This window comes from Octopus sinensis, linkage group LG9 (genome assembly GCF_006345805.1).
Source record: "Octopus sinensis linkage group LG9, ASM634580v1, whole genome shotgun sequence".
NCBI classification, from domain to species: Eukaryota; Metazoa; Mollusca; class Cephalopoda; order Octopoda; family Octopodidae; genus Octopus; species Octopus sinensis.
In genome coordinates, this window is record NC_043005.1 from 93,278,785 (window position 1) to 93,288,596 (window position 9,812).

The 9,812-nt window shown below is 35.0% G+C and overlaps 2 long non-coding RNA genes across 2 annotated transcripts in view; both read left to right on the top strand.

The window, feature by feature from the left end:
* The window catches only part of LOC118764912, a 7,900-nt gene extending 2,833 nt beyond the window's left edge, over positions 1 to 5,067 (top strand). The window contains exon 2 of the long non-coding RNA XR_005000750.1: positions 4,802 to 5,067. This is a non-coding gene — a long non-coding RNA (uncharacterized LOC118764912). The remainder of the gene's footprint in view (positions 1 to 4,801) is intronic.
* LOC118764913 overlaps positions 1 to 5,573 on the top strand; it is a 13,787-nt gene extending 8,214 nt beyond the window's left edge. The window contains exon 2 of the long non-coding RNA XR_005000752.1: positions 5,257 to 5,573. This is a non-coding gene — a long non-coding RNA (uncharacterized LOC118764913). The remainder of the gene's footprint in view (positions 1 to 5,256) is intronic.
* Positions 5,574 to 9,812: the final 4,239 nt, after the last annotated feature.

A 9,812-nucleotide genomic window follows, 5' to 3' on the forward strand; every position in this document is an offset into this window, starting at 1 on the left:
TGGAGGAGGGTTTATTACTAATTAAACTCTAAGAATATTTTAAATATCTTTAATCTTCAATTAATCTCTGAGAAAATTTGATCCATTGCAGTGCACAATGACTGCAAGGTTGACATTGTACCAGTGCTCAGTTAAGCGCTGATCAACAACTATCATTGAGTCATTTTTGCCCAGTAACTAAGCTGCAAATGGACTTCATTCTAAGTCTTCTCTATGTCATTGAACATGGCCTTGATGACTGACAAATTATATTTCATTTATCTGTTATCTATGAAAGAAAAACAAAATTTATCCTTTTTGTGAATTCACATCCTGTTTTTTTCCTTTCTTATTACTGATCTGCTGTCTATAATTATCATTATTTTTATTATTATTATCTCTTTTTTCCCTCCTTCTCCTGCTCTCATGGAAGCAAAAAAAAAAACAAGAAAAAAATCTGATAAGCAAAATTGAAAAAAAAAGCCAAAAAGCAAAAAAAATCTTCTGTGTAATATTTTGGTGGCTGTTACTGTACAAGTTCTTTGTTGCTGTGAAAAACTTCATCAAGTGTGCAGAATAAGCTTACCAAGATTTCTCTCTCTCCCTTCTTCAATAGACCCAAATCCTGACAATTTTCCTTTTAAACCAGTCACTGTTACATGATGACTTAGGCAACATCACCTCACAACTGACCAAAACTATATTTTACCAACATACATCAGCAACACACACACACACACACCCTTTTTCTATTATATAACATTAAAACAGGACATGAGGTGCAAGTTATGACATACATTTAATGGTGTCCTTGTCAACAGGAAGTAGAGAAGCCATGTGCCATGTTTAAACATCTCACTTGGCAGAGACTGGTAGCACTGACAGAAATAAGGGAGCCATTATTGTACATTTGACACCAAAATAATAATAATAATAAAATGACTAACAAGCAAATTTCCCATCAATATAACCAACCACAGAATATGTTTCATTCTTGACATTCAACGTCTTCACTGCCCAGAGCTTTCCATCGGCAGAAATTTACTATTTAAGATAAAAAGAAAAAAGACAACTAAAAAGTTATTTATAAATATATATATATATATATATATATATATATATAATATAATGTATAATACACACACACACACACACATATATATATATATATATATATATATATATATATAATATATATATATATATATATATATATAATTTGAAACCTGTGCAAAAGTCAAGAACTACCAACTTGAAATATCAAAATCCTACTCAACATTTGCTACTTAAGAGATAAAAATACATTGCCTTATATGGAATATTTTTGAAATGGTATATAGAGTTTTAAAAAAATTCAAAAAAAAAAACCAAAGAAATATTGATCTATTTTCATTTATTATGCAGCTTAACTTGTTTATTCTTTGGGGCAGCAGTTTCTATGGCACTCCGATGGATGTTTATTGCTCAAAATGAGCAACAGTCTGTGATGTATGAATCATTTTAGATGTCCTGATTTTCTTCTCCAGTTTACAGATATTCTGACCAGAGTCTCATGTCACTACTTAAACCATGGTCAGTCACACACCAGGACAAATAATAATTCCCAAATAATGAAAATAACTTAAATTCCCCATAGGTATTTCAAAATGACTGTGTTGGAAGCAGAAATTATTTAGTCATAAAAAGTACAACTGATGTATCACTATTCGGAACACACTATCGGTTGGAGAGAATGTGACTCCATTCTAAATGCCCTCCCCCCCCCCACAGTCTCATTCTCTTTGCTTTGTCCTTCTACATCTCTTACATTCTTTCTCACCATTTCCTTGTGTCTTTCTTTCTTTCCCCTTTCTTCCTATCCTATTGGCTCTCTCTATTGCTTCATTATAACCCCCTCTCCCTTCTCTCTCTCTCTCTCTCTCTCTTTCTCTTAATGGGCTCTTCTTTCAGTATTGCTAACAAGCACCAGGTATTGAGTACCAAGTACTTTAATATCACAGGTAGCTGCAACAAAAATCTAGAGTAGTTCAGCTAGTGGCTTTCAATTCTTTTTTCTCTTCCTCCTTCTTCTTCTTACCATAGCGGCTTCAGTGTGGACTCTGTTGGTCAGCAAGCTTCTACGCCTTGCCTGCTGTTCACCTTTCAAACATTCATTGTGCTACTCTTTTCCATCAATCAACCTTTATATCCAGACATGCCCACACTTTCACTCTTAACGTAATTTCATTTTGAGGCCAACTACCTCTTTCATCCTAGATTTTAAATCTCTCAGACAATCAACTGTTCTAGGGTGCCCATCAAATTGTGACTTAGTTTAGTTTCAATATTCACCCTCATTTTGTCATCATCATCATCCTATCATTATTATCATCATCATCATCATAATAATAATAATCTACATAATCATTATACAAATGGAACCAAGCAGGCTCCTCACAAGAGGCTTTTACATTACAAACCCGGTTGTTTTCATGTACTAAATATAGCTGTGAAGTATTTCCCCATTAATCTGTTAAATGGCTGTTTTTGTGGTGGGGGTGATGAATGGTGGAGGAGATCAGTCATAGAATTCGTAACTACTAGTGGTATCCTACCCTGATAATAGTGCCAATGTCAGTGTTCTAGTGTTGGTGTGATAACAGTGTCATTGGTATGTCTTCAAGAAACCAGTTTCAGCTATGGTACTATTTACTATCAGTTCATTTGTTAATGTGCCAGTGGAAGTACATTATTTGTGATGGATGGGATAATGAGGTCTGTTTGATCACAGATAGGGCAAACACAGGCCATCTTTGTTTGGAGAACCATCAAGAAAACAACAGGACAATTGATGTTACCCAGTTTCCTAGAATGGAAAATGTTTCGGTTTATATTTCTCTCTGATTGTTGAAATTTGAAGTTTTCCATTGAATTTCTTCAATGATTTCTTAACAAAGGAGAGGGAGAAAAAAAACAAAACAAAAAGCTTCATCCCAGAGATGTTGAAAGAAAATCTGACTCAAAGAAATGTCATTCCTCCAATGTTATTTTCTAGCTTCATATCAACAATTGTCATTTGTTTGTATGGTCATGATCCATGCATATTTTAGAAGCTGTTAATTTCCACTTATAAGTAATTTAACAAGTTAAGTTTGAGAATCTGATTTTCATTATGATTAATTAACTATCTTTTTTTTTTTTTTTTTTTTTTTTTTTTTTTTTTGTAATTTCAAGAGTCTCTTTTAAGTTTATTAAAATGAAATCTTGTCAGATTAGCAATTTAGTTTCTGGAATATTTGATTGTATTATTTTTCATTTTCTTCGAGCTCAGTGAATTGAGAGAATTGTTAGAGCAACAGGAAAATGCCTTAGGTATTTAGTTACAGTTCTTTACATTCTGAGTTCAAATCCCACAAAGGTCAGCTTTGCTTTCCATCCTTTCAATGCTGAAATATTGACCTTCAAAATTACTGGTATCATGCCTAAATTAGATAAACAGTTTGCTTTTTGTACATACACACACTTGTACAACATGTGTCTGTATCTGCAAAACTGTTTATTGGTTTCTGGTCATATTTGCTTTCTTTTATTTTGATTTGCAAAGAAATAACTTCAGCACCATCATTTGTGTGCTTCTTTGCATAAAGAGTTTTGCTAACCCTTTTCCACTGCCTGATTGCATTCCTCATTTCATTACAAGGTGCAGTTGTTGTTGACAATCTGCAGGAATGTATGGGAGAATTACCTTTTTCTCCATTCCATTTGTGCAGGTGTTCAGTTCTAATCCACCATCAACATCCTCATCACTACCAGCAGCCTGAAACAGCCACTAACAACACCATTTACCTTTTTCACAACTACCACCACCACAATCATTATTAGAACCATTCTCTTCACCACCACCTCCACCTAACCACAGCAGCCATTGTTACCCACTTTCATTATTGACCATGATCCTTCTGGGTACCATCACCTACCATTTGTCACTCATCATCATCCTTATGTCTATCACTTGCTGCCATCCAATTCCCACTCTCCTTCTCATCTAAAGATCTCATTGAAGGTATTACAAAAAAAAAAAAAAAAAACCTATACGCACAAAAGTCACAAGAGAGCTGTTGGTAAAAATAATTACTCAGTATAGGCACAGAACTGAACCCAACCCGCTGTGGATTCTGCAGCTCTTTCCCTCCACTTTCTCTCTAACCCCCTCTCATCTTCCTTTCTTTTTCTCTCCCTCCTACCTCTAGAATTCTCTCTCTGTTAACCCTTTACTCTTCTTTTGTCTTTGCTGTCCCTAGATTTCTCCAACTTCTCTAATTTCCTCTGTCTCTGTCTCTGTCTCTCTCTCTCTCATTTCTCGCTTGCCTTTCTTTCTCTTCTTTCTTCCTCTTACATTCTTTTTCTCATTTTTTGCAGTGTGTGTGAGATTATATATATATGTGTGTGTGTATATGTATATATTAACATGTGTGTGGATATATATATATATATATATTAATGTATATCAATGAGTATATATATGTATGTGTATATATAATTTAATGAATATATATATATATGTGTATGAGGGGTGTATAAAATGTCTTAAGCCTTAAAAAAACAAGACTTTGAGGCTCAAAACTTTTCATACACCCCTCGTATATATAGTATATATGTATAGTATGTATGTGTGTATATCTATCTATATATATATAGTGTGTGTGTGTGTGTATATATATATACATATATATATATATATAGTATGTATGTTTGTATACATGTATTAATGTGTGTATATATAGTAAGTGTATATTATATGTGCTGATATGTAATTGTGCACATATCACATATGTATCCATAGGTGTGTATGTGTGTGTGTATATATCATAGGGACTGAGGTGTGACTGGAAGTTCTCAATCTCCCCCCTCCCCCATCCATTCTGTTACGATTCCCAATTTCGAATTATTTCACTTTATGTCACTTAATGCTCTGGGAAAAAACCAAAAACATCATGAACATCACAACTACCCCTCCCCTATAACTATGAGATGCCATGCTTATGTAATAAAAATATCCTATCTATCTTGTCCAAAAACAAATAAAAAGATTTTTCATTGAAATTTATAAAAAAAAATGACAAATGTTAATAGCTTTTTTAAAAAAGAAACAAATTCCCTTCTCTTTCACTCCACATGCATAAACACTCTAGCATTTACATATACATTATATATTTGGCATATATGTATATACACACACATATTATATATATATACATATATAATGTGTATATTGTGTGTATGTGTGTGTGTATATAGTGTTTGTGCTAGACTTAACCCAAATCACAACCTTGTCCAAGGAGTATTGGATATTTCAACTGGAACAAGAAGGATTTAGTTTTTCTTTTTTTTTTTTCCAAATATTTTTTTCTCTCTGTTTTCTTGGAATCTAGCTTCAATAGCTTGCTGCCACTTTAAAGTTTGAGCCCCACTCCCCTCCTACAGCACTCTCCTGTTCTACACCTAATGACTCTATGGCCAAATTTATTTTTGTTTCAACATCAATTTAAATACTATTGCTACTCCTACGACTATTTTTTTTTTCAAGGGTTATTACTAACTTCTATAAAAATAAAGAGAAAAAAAAACAATTCTATTACTACTACTATTACTACAACTACTACTACTACTACTTTTACAACACTTCTATTATCATTAATTTTTATTTTTATTAATCGTTATTTATTGATATTATTACATCAACCACTTCTACATTTATTACTTTTATTACTACTACTACTACTATTATACTACTATTACCACTATACTACTACTACTACCTGAAGTATGTAGTAGTGATCAGTTTATCTATTGTTGCTTCATCAAAAAAGGTTTTTAAAAATATCCCCACCCCCACCCCTTGCCGCTATATCTTACTTGTAAAAGAGTCCACGGTACAGTTCCATTATGAAGACACATAATCACCACCTTACCACCACTCCTACAACTACCACTACTACTACTACTACTGCCATTTCTCTCTCTCTCTCTGCTATTGTCTACCTTGTCTCCTTCTTTCCCAAAACTTCTCTTGTTTTACTCCCCACCCCCACTTTCTAACCTTTGCTTTTCTGCTTTCACTCCCCCCCCACTCCTTGATCTTTGCCCACCCTTCCTTGTGGCTTGTTTATTTTATTCTTTTCTTTTTCTTTCTTTTCTTAACCCTCCATGTACCCATCTTCTAATCCTTTACTGTTTGAAACTTGCAATAACCAAAGATGGAATAGATTGCACTGCAGACAGTACAATGGCTTCTATTCAGTAAGACAACGTAGACAAGATCTTTGTGTTTATCTAAGAAACAGTCGCCTTCAGGTATTTCCATTGACTTTTTACATTTGGAGTTCAAATCCCACTGCGGTCAACTCAGTGTTTTTCATTGTTTTGGGGTTCTAAAAGCACCAATCCAGTATTGAAGCTAACAGTATTGCCTACACCCCACCATACCACCCCAATTTCAGTCTCTGTGCCTATGTTAAAAACAATTATTATAATAATAATTATAATCATTGTTCTAAAGCAGTAAGCTGAGCCAGACCATTAGCCTGTTGGACAAAAAGCTTTGCAGCATTTCTTCCAACTCTGTTCTGAGATCAAATCCTACCAAGGGCAAAATAATGACCCCCGCTCCCCTCAACATTGCTGGCCTTGTGCCAAATTAGAAAGGATTACTAATAAAACAATTGTTAGTGACATACAAAATACCTTGTAGTATTTGTTCCCGCTCTTTATGTTTGAGTTCAAATCCCACAAAACTTAACTATTCTTTTCTTTGTACCAAGGAAGATAATAAAATACCAGTCAAATCCCAGGGTCAATGCAATCAAGTGACCCCCACCCCCTGGCCTCCCTGCACAAATTAGGCTTTGTGCCTAAACTAGAAGCAGGGTTTAGCAGAATTATTAGAGTATCAAATAAAAGACTGGTGGATTTGTTTTTTGATCCTTTACACTCTGAGTTCAAATCCTGCTATGATCAACTTAGCTTTTGGGGGTCAATATAATCAGTTGACTCCACCTTCTCTTAAATTTGATGGTCTTGTGCCAAAATCTAAAACAGTTATTATTATTATTATTAGAGCTGTAGATGGCAGCATTGGTGGGAGCACCACGTTAAACATCTTGTAGCTTTAGTTAGCTCTCTTTAAAACTTTAATATTTACTTCCCATAGCAGTTGATTTTATTATTAAACCAAACTAGTGAGAAGGCAGAACTGGAAGCAATGGATTAAATGCCTTATTGTATTCAGTTAGATCCCTCTAATTCCTGCACCTGGAGATACCAACTGTTGCCTCTTGAAGTTCACGTACTGCTGAAGATGCTTCGTTCCAGTCAAAGTAAGAGAAAGACACAGTGTTCTGTTGACTTGCTCCAAGTTTCAAATTGTTTCTGTTCTTCACTAATGAATTACATTTTTAAAAAATATTCCTCCTTTATCGACATCAGCATTTTCACTTTGCCATTTTGCTTTTCTTTTCTAAACCCTGCCACTGTTTCTTTGCTGTTTTTTGCCTTACATTTTAGCCTTGTTTTCTCTCTTCTTCTTCCCTACCACCCAAGCCTTCACTCTTCTGCCTCATCACCTTCTCTTCTTTCCATTCCATCATCCCTTATGTTGTAAGCTGCTGAAGTAGGGTGGCTTGATGGAAGTGTTCACCCTAACCCTAACCCACTCTCCTCTTTTCATTGTACAAAAAAAATTAAATATAAAAAATATATATATACAAAAAATATGCCAGTCATCCATTGTGCAGTAAAGTTTTGTTGTTAACAAACTAAACATAATTTAGTTTTCTTTTCTCTTTTTTTTTTCTTTTATTTTGTACAGCACCATCTTTGAAAAGGTGAGAAACTGCTATTACTGATCCACTATTCTATCTTGTATTGTTTTTCTCCTCTTTCTGTATGCAACTACCACGTGTGTGTGTGTGTGTGTGTGTGTGTGTGTGTGTGTGTGTGTGTGTGTGGTGTGTGTGTGTGGTTAAATTGTAAACCTACACATTGTATCTTTTTGTACATTGTCTTCATTTTTCATTGCAGAAACGTCTGCAACTTAAAAAAAAAAAAAAACCACACAAAAGAAAATGTGGAAGCATCAAAGGGAAATATTAAATCATTGGCCAAACTTGTGGCCACTTTTAGAAAAAAAACATTAGATATTATTTCTATTTTCAAAAAATCAGTGAATGTATTTCACTTGAAATAAGTTTTCAAAGGTGGATAGGCATCGACAGCTAAGGAAACCAAACCACTCCAGACTGATGATGAGTAATGACTCTGAAACCAGTCTCTGGATGATGGCTTTGCTGGGTGGAGGTACTTGTCTCCACTTTGAAAACATAAGGACACAGGAAATATGACAAGTCCAACATGAAACACTGTTTCTTAGGGCTAAATAACAGTAACATTCTTCCCTTTTATGGGACTGTCACATTGACAACTTACTATCACATTAGATACAGCGTTGAGCATTAGTTTAGTCATAAATCCTGCCTTCTCTAATTATAAACATGACTAAAGAATGATCTAGTTTCTGATTCATAACTATTTTGATACCAACCCACTTAAGATCGTTGCTAGTTTTACAATACAAACTTATTGTTTTAAAGTGATTCTAAATTCAAATGTGCCAAGAAAATTTCATGTTAATTTATGCTCTGAATGTCAGCTTAAAAATGTCTTATTTTACTAATTTCTTCATTATTTTCAAAATTAATATCAAACAGGGACAGTGTGGTAAAGATTTTTGCCAACATAACATGGCAATCCTGGTTTAGGATGAATGTTGCTGTAATTTAAGCCCCAGGAGACATCGTCTCCAGCTGGCTATGCGACACAGATCATGTCGTATAGCCAGCTGGAGATGATGTCTCCTGGGGCTAAATTACAGCAACATTCATCCTAAACCAGGACTGCCATGCTATGTTGGCAAATAATCTTTACTACTGTTGCTGAATATCTCTCATTATGAGATTTTAAAATAGTAATTTTCTAGGAGCAGTGTATTTCAACAGAAATACAGTAACAAATGGGTTAAAATAACTTGTATTAGAATACATATGAAGTTGATTAGTAAAGAGGTTAGGGTCTGAGGTTGTTGCAGTTGTTTTTGATAGAGATATAAAAGTATTTACTAAACCCTTTCATTGCCATCTTCGTCTTGAAATACACTTCCTTTTGTCGCAATTAATTTCTAAAATAATCATCATTATCATCATCATCGTTGTTTAACGTCCACTTTCCATGCTGGCTTGGGTTGGACGGTTTGACTGAAGGCTGGGGAACCAGAAGGCTGCGCCAAGCTCCAATCTGATCTGGCAAAGTTTTTACAGCTGGATGCCCTTCCTAACACCAACCATGCCAAGAATGTAGTGGCTGCTTTTACGTGCCATCAGCACAAGCGCTAGTCAGGCGATACTGACATCAACCATGATCAAATGGTGTTTTTTACGTGCCACCAGCAACGATCACACTCGGATGGTGCTTTTAACTTTCCACTGGCACAGGTGCCAATCAGGTAGTACTATCATCAGCCACGCCAGGTCTTTGCAAACGTAGTTTGTTGTCCAATGATTGAAGGGTACTCTTAAATGGGCTGGTGATATAGCACTGGCATAGGCCATGGTTACGGTCTCACTTGACTTGCCAAGTTTTCTCAAGTACAGCATATTTCCAAAGGTCTTGGTCTCTTGTCATTGCTTCGGTGAAGCCCAATGTTTGAAGGTCATGCTTCCCCACCTCATCTCAGGTCTTCCTGGGTGTACCTCTTCCACAGGTTCCCTCAACTGCTAGGGTGTGACACTTTTCACAAAGCT